This window comes from Mesocricetus auratus, unplaced genomic scaffold (genome assembly GCF_017639785.1).
Source record: "Mesocricetus auratus isolate SY011 unplaced genomic scaffold, BCM_Maur_2.0 Super-Scaffold_100022, whole genome shotgun sequence".
In the NCBI taxonomy this organism is placed as follows: domain Eukaryota; kingdom Metazoa; phylum Chordata; class Mammalia; order Rodentia; family Cricetidae; genus Mesocricetus; species Mesocricetus auratus.
Genome location: NW_024429203.1, coordinates 5,953,984 through 5,970,493, shown reverse-complemented (window position 1 = coordinate 5,970,493; position 16,510 = coordinate 5,953,984).

Below are 16,510 nucleotides of genomic sequence, written 5' to 3'. Positions count from 1 at the left end.
TAATTTCAGGAAGCAATGTCATTAATAAAATGCAAATATAGACATGTTGGTATCTCATTTACAAATGAGCTTCCCATTTATCTTTACTTTGTCTTCACATTTTACAAGGTTAAAATATGCTGTCTCTTGAATATTCCTTGTTAATTCTTATAGGCATCATCAATTAATTTGGGAAATAAATATAAACTTGGTTTTCCTTTGATGCTTCAAAAGCAAACTTCTGGTTAACAAATTCTTATAAAGTCCCATGTGAATGTATTTTCTGAGAATGGATCTGGGCTTTATTTAAAGTACCCTGGTGTTCCTTATAACTCAACAACATAAGCATTTGATTTGAAAAATAAACAAATAAAATATTTTCTACTGGGATAGTGTGTAGGGCACATTTATAATTCTGTTGTCACCCTGTCAAGGCAGCCCCTACTAGTTTGAACTCAGGAGCCAGTACCCTGATCATCCCGTTGGATAAGTTTTGTAAAGAAGATGGACATTTATTCAAAGGCCTTGTCCAAGTGCCACATCTTGCTTTCACAAAGTAGAGTCCAAATGGAACAGTAACTACTTATCATCATTGTATCTCAGTTACACATGGATAGTCCTTATAATGGTAAATGCGGTTGATGAACTAACAGGTGCTGTTATGATATTTAATATGCATTCACATTTCACCGATAGCATGCTAATGTAAGAGCACAGCTCTTACATAAAAGACAATAAGGGAGAGTTTATTCTGGAGGCAAATATGGGTAACCATGTTCTGGGAACACAGATTCAGTTTTCACCAAATATAGTGTTTGGTTCATTGTGGTAAGCATTTAATGAAATTTTTATATTTATATAAGTTTATAGAGTAAAGAAAGTTGTAAATGAAGAAATTTTCTAAACCCAATGGCAAAAACATCCATTAGGCTGGTTAGAGCACAGAAAAGTCTCTACATAAGTCTCAGTCTATATGATGGCATTTTTAACCTTTGGGTTGGTGGAAGTTAGGGATCTGTTTGTATATTCCTAAATAATTTTTACCTAACCATCATAAGGTTGTTAAGTCAAACATAAAAGTAGGCAACCAATTATATTTATCGGGTAGATAGCCAAAGATAATTTGGCTCTAGATCTGTAACATACCAGTTGTCCATATCCACAGAAGTACTAATTAGTTCATCAGCCTTGGAATATCTTTTTCCTAGGAACCATAGCTACCATTTTCTTAGACAGATTCTACCACAAAACTTATTTTATTTTTTGAATAAGAGAAAAATTAGGGTCAGGGAAATAGCTTAGTTTTAAAGTGCTTGCTTGCCTTGCAGACACAAGGCCTAAATTCAATCTCCAAAACTCAGACTCAACAGTGTGTACTTAACAATCTCAGTGCAGGGGAGGCATAGACAAGTGGATTCCTGGTCCCCAGAAGCTAATCTAGTCTAATTGGTGAGTTCTAGGTCAAGAACTCATCCTGTCATTAATACAAAGCATGTGGCATCAGAGGCATGATACCCGAGGTTTTCTTTGCACCCCACACACACATTAGTATATACCCAGTTCTATAATATTGGGTTCCATGTACATTTTTCTTTCAATTACATACATTGGCTGTACTCATTCCCACTCATTCCCTCCCTTTAGACCCCCTTTTTTTGTCCTCCTCTGTTGCTTCTTCTTACTGTAGATGCAGTGCAGATACCTTTTATATGCCCACACAGTCTTGACTTCCCAGTCATGGTGCACTGAACCTTTAATTTCTTTGGATGCTTTTTGCCAGTGAGCAGGAAAGAAACTGGGGCAGGAGATATACTGTAAGGACAAACAAAACTGGGGACATACTTTGAAATTTAGTCACTTATGTTTGGCATGACATTATTCATATGTATATATTTAATTGTAATCTAGGAAAAAGACAACAACTATTGATAATATTGAGAATTAGAGATGCTTTGGCACAAGAGAAACGAGACATTAAAAGTTGATGATGCAGAGTAAAATGCAGTGAATTCTTGGTACACTTGATCTTCAAAATCTGCATGCCATGAAGTTCTAAACACTAGAAAGGCCTAAAGTCCAGAACCAATAAACATCATTATAATAACCAAAGTTGCTTGAGCAAATCTTTATTTTAAGATATGAAAATATTCCAAGATGATCTGCAACATCTTCTCAAAACAAATAGCTAGAAAGCCATACGTAATTATAAACATCTTGTCAAAGTGACTCTCGAATCTACCTGAAGAAGTTTCTCTGTACAACGTTGAGACAGTTTGGGCACCAAACTACTTGAGACAAACAACCATACATCATTTAAATCCAGGGGAGCTTAACAACACTAATAACAAAACCTGGTATGTAGTACATGCCTTTATCCTAGCAGTAGGGATGCAGAGGCAGGCAGATCTCTATGAGTTTGAAGCCAACCTGGTCTACATAGTAGATTTCATGCTGATCAGGGATACACAATGAGATCCTGTCTAAAAAACAAATGGTTTTCTTTGTAATGTATGTGGTGCATGTAAATACATTCAAGCAAACACTAATACACATAAAGATAAATAAATATTTAAAAACAGTAATACTGACAACAAACAGTAAAGGCTATAAAGTATATATTAACCATCATCTAATGATGTTATTAAATGACTAAAAATTTCAAAAGCATTTACCCAGATTTTTCAGATACTTCACCCAACTAATCAGATAAATACTGAGAATTTAAGATGCCTCCAGACCCAGACAGCCACCTGTTCTCAGGAGTAATTGGCACCAGCAAATCAACTCCTAACATACTGGCATCATAGTTGAGATGAAATAGAAGAGCTCATGGTGCACACCACTAGAGGCAGATGGGTCTCTGACATGCAGCCCATTTTTATGCTCTGAGGGTGAGGCTGACTGCCCAGTGCATTAAGGGATGAAAAATAACATGAGAATGAAATATTTAGAGTCGCATCCAAAATCATGGGCACAGGAATAGAGGGTAGCCATGAAAATTTGGGCACGAATAAGTCCATCCAATCTTCTGGTAATGACATCAAGGCTGCACTGGGGATGGGGTAATGAACCCGAGAATGTATCTTCCCATGTGCAACTTATATGTGCAAGCTTGAGACAAGACAACTGCTTGGTGAGATCAATTTATTTTCTGAGTGAGTCTCACTTAAAATCCACTTGCAAAAATAAGACAAACAAAAACTAGAATCCATGTGTAGGTGCCTATTTAAACCACAGTGATTCAAATTCCAACTGTGCCATGAACAAAACCGCCCTTTGCCTTTGCCTGTCATCTAATGGGCTCTGATCAAGAGGACAGTAAGGCTTAGGAGGCTCCAGAGCAACATTTACTCCATAGCGAGAGCTTCAACCCACAGTCATGACCTTGTCCAGAACAGACTGCCTCAGTTACTAGACACTGTTGTGTAAGTGGTTGCAGTCTTATCTGATAGCATCTATCTAGTCTCAACTTCTTAACCTCATTAAAATGGTCAGGGGTGGGTTCCATTTCATGTAGTGGGATTTATATCAAATTAACAAATGACCAATTACACTAGGGGCACTAGTCAGTAATTGTCAAGTTTCTAACTGGGTGCCAGCTCGATTTCTCCATGTTCAATGACATGATTCAGTGCCATCTTCAGCAATAGAGCCTTATAGTAATGTTGTGGTGCCTTATCAATAGCATTGGCAATCACTGGTAATATTTGGGATGGACCACTTTAGCCAATGACTCAGCTAGTTGTAACTCATTCATGGCACTAGGAATTTTACTTGATAGCATATGATGGTCTAGTGGGGGTATTTTCTGCCCCATTATATGGCAACTTCATTTAAATTCCTTTTATGTATTTTAGGAAAATTCTAGAATAATAGTTTCCCATAAGGCGTTTAAAGGTCTTTGGGTTAGTTATACCTCTCCATATTGCCCATAGTAACTGCCCTCCATATTTGATCTTATTCAGACACAGATGTAACTCTACACATCTCTAGATAACTTATTTCTAATAAAAAAAAACCAAAAAGTACTCAATAGAGAAAAGACAGACTTTTCAACAAATGGTGCCAGTCCAACTGGGTAGCTGTTTGTAGAAGAATGAAAACTGATGAATGTCTATCAGCCTGCCTCACACATATCTTCTTCTGTAACTTCTTGTGTCCTTTCTAGTCTCTGAGAACTGAGAACTCTTGTTTAATCCCAGGAGAGATGGGAGGTTCAGTTTTAAGAAACGACCAACTTCGGGGTCAGCACCAGCTCAGCTGAAAAGCCCAGGATCCTCTTAGCAGAGATTTGTAATCCAGTAGAAGAGATGAGTTTTTGTGTTCTAAAGGAGAGCCAAGACTGGTATTAGTGGAAAGGTTGGCATAAAACCAGATATTGTTCTTCAATAAAGAAACTGACTAGACAGAATATGGGAGAGGAAGGGAAAGAGGGAGAGACAGGAAGGGAAGAAGGAGGGGTCTGTAGGAACTCCTCATAGAGCTAGACAAAGAAGAATATCTAAGTTTTTAATGGTGCTAGGGTATTCTCATAATTACAGATGACTTACCAAAATCTCTGTGTAATTAAGACCAACACATTTGAAAGTTTTTCATTGGTTCTGAACACATCTTTGCTCTTGTCATAAGAAACTAAAGACCTCTTGGACAAGATGTTGTCAGTACATCTATGACTGAGTCCTGTCTCTTCTCGGTGTCTGGCATGGGCTTTACCATCCTATGTTCACAAAGGACTTCTTAGGAAAGAAAGCTTTCCCTGACTGGAAAGAACAGGATCCCTTCCTCCAGACCGCTAAGCACAGACATTCAGCTTCTGTGTATCACACACTTCCCCACTGCCAAGGACAGCCTTTCTGCTTCTATTGTCCTTTAATGCAATGAATTCTGGCTTGTAGGGGAAAAAATGGACCATCTTATCTTTTCAAACACATTTCAGCCAAGAGCACAGAGAGCTTCAAAGCCTCATTTGCATAATAAACTGCCCACAATGTGAGGATTCATGAAAGAGAACTATGAGAAGCCCCTCAGAATACGACTTAAGTAAGTGAATAAGTGACACCAGTAGGATGATTAGTATGGACAGGAACAATGTCTCTGTGAGTGTGGCTGCATAAGCAACTTCTTCAGAGATGGAAGCCCAGACTAGGAGACAGGCCAGAGCCTACCAACCAATCCTTTTTCTGGCTTCAGTTTCTGCTGAAATCACAATGCAGAAGGCCTGGGGTGTTTCCCTTGACCTGGATTTGAGTCCTAGCTTTAATCTACTGGGTAAGTAAGTGATCATGCAAAGCTCTTCTCTCATTTGTGAAAGACAGGTTAAAATGCCTACTATGTGTGGGTCCAAATACTCTGTATGTGTATATACTTTCAAATAATAAAAAATATTATTAAAAATTACTGTCTACTTGTCATGTGCTATGCTGTTTTTGTACAATGAGTTTCTAATATATTTTTCTTGTCTGTACTTGCTGTTTTTAAAATTCAATATTGATTTGTGTAAGGCAAAATCATTTTGTTGAAATCCTCTTTTCTTGGGTTAGTTTTTGCTGTTGGCCCCTTGTGGTTGATTCTGCAGGAGACTGATCTTTTTCATTTGCAATGCCAAGATCAAGGAAACTGGGCCCCTCCAAGGCCTGGAAAGGTCAGAAGTAGGTTCATGATACATTCTGAAGTTTTTCATCCCTAATTCAATAAACAATCTACTAAAAACAATGGCTATATGTATTTTTTTCTTTCTGTTGTAAATGATATAGATTTAAATTCACAATTTTAAATGCAAAGTCTTTACTCCAAAGGGCTTTCTAGAACTTTTCTGTAAACAAAGGTAAATTTGATGTTGGAGAGGAGAGTAAAAGGGGGTTTGAAGCTGGTTGCAGGACTGGTAGGACTTAGAGGAAATGGTTGCCATACACACCTGGCAAAAGTGATGTGAGAGAAAATATGTGCTTGGGGTGGTGTAGACAAACTGAGAGAGGTGCCATGAGTGTCCTTGGGAGAGGGGAATCCCATCACCAGGTGCCTATATCAGATCAGTAGTTGGCTTGCCAACCAGCTCAGAGGTACCTACAGGTCCCGTGGAATGAGCCTGAGTCCAGCCTTCTGAGTGAGTCACAGCCAGGAGCTCAGGTCAGTGGACCCCACAGTCTCTATCCCACAGAGAGATGAGCATTTAGAGAGATGAGCATTCAGAGACATGAGCATTTGGAGAAATGAGAGCATTTGGAGAAATGAGCATTCAGAGAGATGAGCATTCAGGCAGGACTTCCTATATGCTTTGGGAAATTTCTAGACAGATGATGAACAAGCACCAGTGTTTTAATATAGCCTGTAGAACAAGGCTATTTTCATGATCATGATAGCAGGATACTGAAAAACACAGCGTGGTTTAATCACGTCAGGTCTTAAAATGTCTGGTGGAGGCTGTGACATTTCTAGTAATGATTCTTTCATGTTCACTGTTAAAACTTGTTGAGATAAATAAAAAAAGATTACTATGTAAAACCTCAGAGTTCCTGTGAGGTATTTAAAACCCTGATCCAAGTTAATCTTCTCCAGACCTTTCCTCCCAGGCCACACTCAGTTTGCCAAAAGCAGATCCAGTCCCATTAAAGCTGCTTGACTTCTCAATACTTAATAGGATGTAATGTATGTAATCAATTTAATTATTTGTATAATAAGTGTGCCTGCAAATTATCATTGCTGTATGATCACTAGTGTTCTGTTATTAATTATGTTTTCAAAATTAAAAAGGTAAAATAAATGTGGGTTTGCCTGAAAAGCAAAGTGATTATTCCTGTCTATCTAAATTCCATTTGGTACTGGTTGCTCTTGGCAATTCATTTAGAATTCCCAGCATACCATAAGCATCAGGAATGACTTAGAGACGCTTGGGAACTAAGCTTGGGAAAGCCTCTTGGGCATGATATTTTGTGCAAGCAGGCATCCTGAGCTTTCCCCTGGACACCCTGATCAGAACTCCTAGCTTTGAAAGGTGGGCTCTGAGGACATGGGTTGGGGGCACTCATGCTATACTATTCTCTTTGCCTAGTCCACCAAGGGTATTCCTCAGAACCCCAGGTCCGGTCTAGCTCTATCCTTAGACTCTCTGCTCTTGCACAGGTCGATTCCTCTCTTGCCACTTTTAGACTGTTCATGGTTTATTTATTTGTTTGTTTGTTTGTTTATTTTTAGTTTTTCAAGACAGGGTTTTGAAATAGGTTCCTAAGAGCTCTGGCTGTCATGAAATTTTCTTTGTAGACCAGACTGGCCTAGAACTTTCAGAGATCCACCTGCCTCTGCCTCCTTAGTGCTGGGATTAAAGGCATATGCCACAACTGCCCAGAATCCCATGGTTCTTGCAGATTATCTGATCTAAGATAAAAGGGAGTGAATTAAAATATGCCTCTCACTATGAACGCAATATAGAGTCAATGTGTATAATACCAAACTGAAGCAAGTCACACCATCCACAATCCCAGGCTACAGAGAAAACTACTCAAATATTCAAGACTACCAGCACTCCTTTGTTTCCCTTGTAATGACATTATGTGGTCAGCTATTCTAGAGAGATCTGTGCTGTGAAAGCTATAGGAGAGCTGTACCGTTTGGTTCTCACTTAGCTGCTGAATCATCTTCTTGCTTAAGGTTTTTCACATGAGATGCACACAGAAAGAGCCACAATCATTGTTGGCAGTGACTCTGAGATACTGCCTCTGCCAACTTGTCCACCTGACCATCTTTCTGTTCCTGCAGAGAAGAGAGGTCATCTTAGTGATGTTTTTTCCTGCGGCAGCAAACGTTTCTTCCAATCCCCACAAGATAACTGAATATGATGTTCTACAATCACCTCCTGGCCTGAATGCCTTGGACTTTGTGTTCATCTTTAGCCTTCCCCTTCTATCTACAGTCCCCTGGTAAAAGGAAATTTCTTTGTTTTCTATACGGGGTTCCATTTTCTGTTCTTCATGACACCTCTTATAAAGTCCATTCAAGCATACAGCCAATCATTCACAATTTGTATTCCCTACAAAGCTTTTTACTCCATAAGTAGGAGAACAAATTTACTTGTTACTAAAATGCCAGAATATTGTGAAATACTACCTTAACTGGATTACATTTGTTTATATTATAGAACATGACTTTACATAAAGGTGTGTTACACTCGTTTACAGTGCATTTGTTTAACTACTTAAAGATGTGTTATATTTGTGTTACCTTGTCTGCCTACAGCATCTGATTGGTCTAATAAAAACCTATCAGCCAATAGATAGGCAGTAGAGGGATAGGCAGGGCTCGCAGGCAGACGGAATAAGGAGGAGGAGGAATCCAGGCTTGAAAGAGAAGAGGAGAGAAAAGAGAAGCCAGGTGGTGGTGACACATGCATTTAATTCCAGCACTTGGGAGGCAGGCAGATTTCTGTATTTGGAGGCCAGCCTGGTCTACAGAGCAAGTTCCAGGACAGGCTCCAAAGCTACATAGAAACCCTGTCTTGGGCCAGCAACTGCCAGACAGACAGACACAGAAGAAACAGGAAAAGTAGATATGCAGAATGAAAAGGTTAAAAAGCCCTGAGGCAAAATGTAGATGAAGAGAAACAGGTTAAAATAGTTATAAGACCTAATGGGACAAGCATAAGAGAAGGCCAAGCATTCATAGCTAATAAGTTTCCATGTCATGATTTAGGAGTTGGTTGGTGGCCTAAGAGAAAGCCTGCTACACTAGAGTTCCTGATATGACAAATGTCCTCATAGATCTTGGCAATGAAATCTTCCTAATCATTGTGGCAGAGGGATGTATGAGCTGAAGTTAAAAGATGTGATACCTAATCCTGTCATAGCCCTTGACTTTCAACAGATCATTGTACCACTCTGAAGCCATGGTCCTCACTGGTGTGTAAATAAATTTAAGTGGTGATGTTTATAGCTGTGCCTTTTGTAAGTGCAAAACCCCTAGTTCCTGGGATTTCCAAGGTTGACACTTTATACTTGCTTGCTCTGTTCCTTCCATTGACCAATACTGTTTTATTGCTTTAGCACAAAGTTTTAGTTATGTATTTAAAAAGAATCTTTTGAAATTTAATAAAAGTTGTAACTTGATAGGAACCTTATCCACCAGTCTTATAGTGGTTCATATGTAGCCACTTGACTTCTATGTGTACTTATTTCTGTTAGGGTAATCAAAGAACATGTGAGTGCAACCCAAGCACATGGACAATAAAATCTGTTGGGAGCTGAATGGGAAAGAGGTGGGCATTGCACATAGCTGGTTATGGTTCTTCGGCTCTGTTTCTATGACTTCCTTGGTGTCTGATCAATTGAGCATTCAGATTGAGGGACAAGAACGTAGCCAGATCCTGAATATGAAACGTGTCTTTATACACTTGATCAGTGCAGAAGAATGGAAGGCCAAAGCAACTGCAGTAGGCTGTCACCAGGCATGAAGACAAACCACATGATAGCAACCCTTGGATTCTCCTAGGGATCCCAGTTGAGCAAATAGTGACAGAGACACAGCCTCATTGTTTCCTTCCTTGACTCCAGCTAAGACTAATTGACATGATGCAAAATTTTGACTCTGCTGTCTCTTCTTTGACAGTTAGCTTCCATTTCTCAAATAAAAATTTTCGTTGGGAGAACTCTTAATAGTCTTGATAGATTTGTACTTTTCACATTCTTCTCTCACTTCCTTTGTCCTTGCATCATTTCAGATGTTGTCCCTGGAACCCTCTTGCTTCCACCATAAGAAAACAGCACAGCAATATGGACCTTCTTACCATATCTAGTTTGGAGAAGATAAGGAGGAGTCATACTGTCAGAAGAGTGGGACAGTCAGAAACTGAGGCAGTGGAGAGCTGGGTAGGAGTGAGAGGGAATGATGGAGAAGTCAACAAATGCTCTGGGGTGGGTTGCCAGGGATGTTGAGATAAGTGAGAGGGAGGGAGATGGAAGACAGTATTCCTGGGGGCATCACATGTGTAGACTCCACCATACAATTGTGTAGAAATACTTTGTAAACCCAGAGTTTTTGATATTCTGCATTGAAACATACCTTAACCATAAACACACTAGGATGCTTCAGGAAAGCCAGAACTATTCACATATGCACTGAGATTTGGGAGAACTTAAGGTGCTGGAGCTTCTCTGTAGGTAGAACTTACCCATTTCCATTTAAGTTTGAATAAGGCCACTGCCTCTGAGATATTGTGTCATGAAATGCTAACAAGAGAAACTTCTCAGTCATTCTAAGTGCTACACATATACAGACAGAGAGACACAGACCCAAACACATTGTATTCACTGCTAATAACCAGTCTGGTCTATCCAGCATGTCCCTACTTAGCCCCTTCGAGGATGCTACTCATGGCCCTGTCTAAGGCATACTCAGTATTCCTCCTAGGAACTGAGATACATTACCCCTCACAAAGCCAGGGCCATATCAATGATGCTTGCATCCCTTGTCATGTACTTGGAATTTCATATGCCAAGAGTACAGTGACTCATCCTCTATGCCAGGTCAGCTCCACCATTGGTTGAAATGATCTATGAATTATTTCATACCACTGTTTGGATAAACTATGAAAATGATTTGAAATCATGTATGATCCCACCATCATAGGTTGGCAGATTATTATCATTGCTAATGGTACCCAGGAGAGGCCAGGTCACACCACTAGTGCAGACCTGGATTTTGTGGCATTATCTTGGCTTAGGTTAGGAACTTTTCTCTCTGAGACCTCCTGAGAAAATGTTGCCAGGCCACAAACTTCAAAAGAATAAAGTAAGCTGTTCCACAACAGGAGAATCATAGGCACCCAGCATGAAACCAGTGTAGGGAAAGAAGGAGGAAATGTTCTTCATAAGCAGAATCATCACCATTATGTCTTCTTTAATGGCATTTGTCTGTCTGTGTACTGGCAACCAGGAATCTCTGCCCTTACCTAGCTACTCAGGGTTACCACGTGGCCATGAAGAGAAAGAGGTATAGTAAGAGAGGGTTCTACATGTATATTTGTAACACCCTCCCAGTGCCTTCTGGGGGTATTATCATAGTGTTTACTCAGAGCTGATAATGCCTGAGTGGAAAGAACCCTGGAGTCAACCATTGTAGGTTGCAGTAGTGTTTATAATTTAATTTCATGTAGTTAATACAGAATGCAAACTTAGGCAGTCACCAAACAGATCACCTTTCCAATAACTAAGTCATTCTCAGATGTTGTGCCAAAAGCTCTGGGTCCTTGGCTTCTTTTTCATAATTTTTTATTTAAATTAGAAACAATCTTGCTTTACATGTCAATCTCAGTTCTCTCTCCCTCCCCTCCTCCCTGCCCCTCACAGACCCCCCATCTCATCCCCTTTCTGCTCCCCAGGGAGGTGACACCTTCCATGAGGGATCTTCAAAGTCTGTCATATGATTTGTACCAGGGCCTAGGCCCTCCTCCATGTGTCTAGGCTGAGAGAATATTTCTCTATGTGGAATGGGATCCCAAAGTCCATTTGTACATTAAGGATAAATACTGATTCACTACCAGAAGCCCCATAGATTGCCCAGGCCTCCTCACTGACATCCTCGTTCATGGTACCTTGTTTCTTGCTCTCCTGTATTTTTCCCCTGACTCAATCTTTCTGCTCCCTCATGTCCTCCTCTTTCCTTCTCTCTTTCTCTTTCTCTTAATGCTCTCTCCATTCTCTCCATGCTCCCAATTTGATCTGACTTCTTGTCTATAGAATATCTTCTTTTTCTGCAAGAGAAGTGAGAGCAAAGTTAGTGCCTGGCTACCTTCTCCTGCCATATCTCGGAAGTGTTGATGCCTGCCATGACCTTTTAATGCAACTGAATGAGGTAAGTATGTTACCTAACACCTGCCATATACCTGGCTCATCCTTGGGTGTTCAGATTGAATTATCATCAAGCTCTTCCCTCTGTGTAGTTCACTGAACTCTCCAGTGACAGAGCCAAAACTTGCTGGAAAGAAAGGGCTAAGCTCATCCTGTACCAGGCTGAAATTTTTCACCTTTCAGAAGCAAGGCAGGCTAGAAAGACAGGAAAAATTATGGGGACGTGGGAGCAAATGCATGGGAAAGGAGAGAGCCTCCTCGTTCCAGTCCTGGCTTAGCTGTTGAGTTAAGAGTTAGAAACTTCAGTCACTCCAGTAAATTCTAAAACCTACTGAAGCAGTTGATGTCTTCCTATAGACATCCCAACCCATGGAATGGTTGCACACATCTGACCATCCAAGTTCAATGTCTGGAATGTGTATAAAGATAAAAGGAGAGAAGCAAATCCACAGAATTGATCACCAAAGGCACATGATGAAATGTACATGCCATGCCACATGCCATACACACACAATATACACACAAAACAAAACTAAAGAGAAAATAAAACAAAGGGTAATGCGCAAGTTTTGCTTACATTTAAGCTTGAGTTTCTAACATTTCCTTCTGCTTCCTAAACATAAATAATATCCATTGCAAGCCCACCTTACAACTTGGTTTACAAAAGAAAAGTATTTATCCTTTAACCTTGCTGACTACATCTCTGAACATGAACTCTCACCATAGAAGCTTCTTACAGAACTCCTGTTAACATGGAGACTCACAACCGGGTGATGTGCCGACAATGAGAGACAGATGCACACTGAGCCCTAAATGGAATGCCTCCTGTCTAGACTCTGAGGTCTGTGCAGAAGACAAGGCAGGAAGACTGTAATAGCCAAAGGAGGTAGGCAACTCCAAGGAAACAGAAATTTCCAGACACAACAAGGCTGATGCACATATATACTCACAGAGTCTGTGATGGCAGGCACAAAATCTGCAGAAGTTCAAACCAGATAAAATCTCAGCACAGAGGAAGGCGGTGGACACAAAGTCCCACGACTAATCAAGAAGCCATTTGCAACTGATAGCTTCTAGAAGAGGGAAAATCAGTTTTTTTCAACTGAGTGACCCTGGAACATCAAACATACTCTAGGCCAGACCCCGTGCTCAGACATAGTTACTATCACAAAATGGACTCTATTTTTTATCATTTTTATGGTATCTGTATGTTTTGTGGTGTGTGTATGTGTGTGTATATGTGTATATGTACATGTTTTGTGGTGGTATGCATGTGTGAGAGTTTTGTGGTGTATAGTGTTTAGTTTTTGTGTTAATTTTTAAGAGGGAAAAAGAATATGAATGGAGAGGGGTATTTGGGAAGAGTTGGGATCGGGAAATACGATCAAAATATATCACATGAAAAAACTGAGTGAATAAATAAAAGGAGAGGGAGTTTGTTAGCAATCTTTAGAGATGTAATTTTAGAACCATGAAAATTCTCTATGCATACCCATAACAGACACCTACCAATGAATCTCCCTTCAGAAGTCCAGAAGTGCACACTCATGCTGCCAGGTTTATTTTACACCCACACTGCCCTTTAAATTATCTTTCTTTTTGTGCCTAATAAAATCCATTTCTGCTTCATGTTGACTTGCCCTGAAATTCTTTTGTTGAGGCTATGAGTTTCAGTTTCATCCGAATCGAAGGAGTCTCTGTGGAAAAAGAGGAATCTTCAGGCTGTTGTAGGGGACAATGTCGGCTATGTCCCTGTCCCTATCGCAGTAATAAGATTTGCTCTTCATGATGATGCATCCTTTTTCAGAAGTGTAACAAATAGCATCTCCTCAGTAGTGTTGGAATTCAGACTGGGTTGCTGACAAAACAGCTTGTTGCTAGGTTGGGACTCGCCCCTTGTCCTATGCTAGCAGAAACCAGTCCCCAGACCACACCCCAGATAGTAAAGCTGCCATGGATAAGTTCATGACCAAAGACTCTAAGGAAAGCACATGGTTCTTCTGAACTTTGTTGCCTCCTAGTGGCACACTCTACCCCTGTGTACTCCACAGATAAAGGCAGTTGCAAAAGGAAACTGGATTAACTAGGGGTAGCAAAGCCATGGGAGCATTAGTCTTTATTATGAAAGTGATACAAAAACTAGACTGCTAGCTTTATTTATTACTTTTTTTAGTATTGTACAATAAACCTAGGTTTTCATGCATGCCAGGCAAAAACCTGCATCGTTAGCATTTTTTGTTGTGTTTGATTTATTTGTGATGAAATTCATCTTAGTGGAAACTGCTGTGTGTCATACCATCATATATCACTCATGAGGAAATTTTACTCATTTCACACTGGTTAATTTTATCCTTGAAAGATGCCATGTATATTTGCAATACACCTTGATTGTATCCAACTCGCATTCCTTCTGTCTCCTATTCCCTAGAGATCCTTTCCCCAGTGTACCTCTCTCATAACTTCAACTTCATGCTTGTTTGTTTTCCTAACACAATGAATACAATTAGTGCTTCTCATATGCGGGATAATGCACTGAGACATAGGCTACCATACCACTAAGAAAAAAGGTGTCTCCAGTTTCTAACAGCCACCAACTGCCAATAGCTCCTCAGCTAGAGATGGGGCTCCTCTACCCTCCATGATGGAATTTATAGCTGTCTTGATCTTGTTCAGGCCTTGTGCCCAAAGAACAGTATTTCATGGAATTGTTCTTCATCATCCAGTTTTTGTGTTGCATTGTCTCCGTTGTTGAGCACTCGTTGAACCATTTTTAGCCTCTCTGTATTAGCCACTTCCCACTGCAAAGAAGCTTCTCCAACCAATGCTTTATCTATGGATAGAGACACAAATGTGTATATGGCATTTGACATCATGACTATTATGCAAAGCAGTATCAATAGGTTTTCCCCTTGGGCCTGATTTCCCTAGGCATGGTTCCTAATCATGTTCACAGTACTAAACATAGATTTCCCAGATCATCCTTAAAGTCTAATTAAGAGAGGATTGATTGCCACCCACCCCCCACAAGAATCATGCCCACTATTGCACAGTGAGAACTTGGGAAGTTCTACAGTGTGGCATGCATGGTCCAATGCTTGGTAAGACCACTGGGGACTTTTCCCACAACAGCCTGAACAGTGCCTCCAGTATGATGAAAGCTAAACAGTAGGAAGAGTGTGCCCTAGTCAGTTCATGACTGATTACCCCACGTTCTACAATCCGAGTATAATATATCTTCAGCAGTAGGATCTTACTGTCTAGTTATGGTGGACAACCAAGAACAACAGAATAGCCTCACGTGTTGGGGTGCCTCTGGGGCCTCCCTGATCAGTAACTCATAGGGAGGTAACAATGTCCTTGAAACTTCTGTTTTCAATTAATAACATGTGTTCTTTGAGCAGCATTGTTCACCCATGCCAGGCACCTCTGTTCAAACTCCTTTTTTTAGAATATATATATATATTTTTTTAAATTAGGTTACAAACTAATGACGCTTCATACAGTTTCTCCCTACATTCTTAGTTTTGTCTAGCCCAGACCCTTCCATCTTTACCTTTACTCTTTCACTTTTCCCTAATTAAACATTTGGCTCCCTGTATCTCCCAGCCCCATTGTTTCATTTCACAAGCTTGCTATAACTATATATATATATATATATATATATATATATATATATATATATTTAACTTGGGTGTGTGATCATAAGTTCCCACGTAGCTTCTTCAGGCACACTTCCTATGGGTTAATGCTGCCCCATTCCCATCACTCCACTAACTATCTTTCTGCCCCCAGTATCCCCACATTTTTTATTTTCTACTATCCTCCGTCCCTATGCACACCATATGACCGTTTTCTTGTTTCTTTACTTCCACATATGCTTAAGGTTGAACACACAAAACAAAAGACTGACACTAGGGTCACATATGAAGAGAACACACACTTTGTATATGGGAGGCTGGGAGGTCTCGGTATATTTCCCAGTTCTGTCCATTTGCTTACAGATTTCATGATTTTTGTTTTTCTATACAACTGAAGAATATTTCACTTTGTATATGCCACATAGTTTCCTTATTCATCTGTAAGCTGACAGACATCTAGGTTGGTTTCATTTATTAGTTATTATTTATAGAGCAGCAGTGAACGTGGATGTGCAAGCGTCTCTGTAGTAAGTGACAGAATCTTCTGGGTGCAGACTTACGTTATAGTAAGTTGAGTATTGAGATATACTGAGGGTATGGTAGACGGACATGAATTTGGGGCAGCCAGAAGCCAATACATGAGTTGAGATCTTTATTCTCAAAGTAAGTTATGAGGACTGGGTCCTCACCTTTGGGACTGACAGCTTTATAGAGTGGATCCCATAAGATCTTGACTTTCTGTCACATGGGCACACAGAAAGAGGGTTCCTTCATTAACTAGGAGATGGATCCTCAATAGATCCTATTTGTCCAACTTAATTTTGGATTCATACAACTGCCCTCAGATTACTACATATTCCTATCTAATGTTTTTTTTCTATCTACATGTCACCAACATGTAATCTGCATTGTCTTTTGTCCAAGTTCACACAACACTGCCTCTAACCTTATGTTAACACTGTATCCAGAATTAATATTTTACCTTACGGTGTTTAACTTAAAGATGTAGACCTATATGGATGAGACTTATATTTTTAGTTCATTTCTGTGCGACTCATG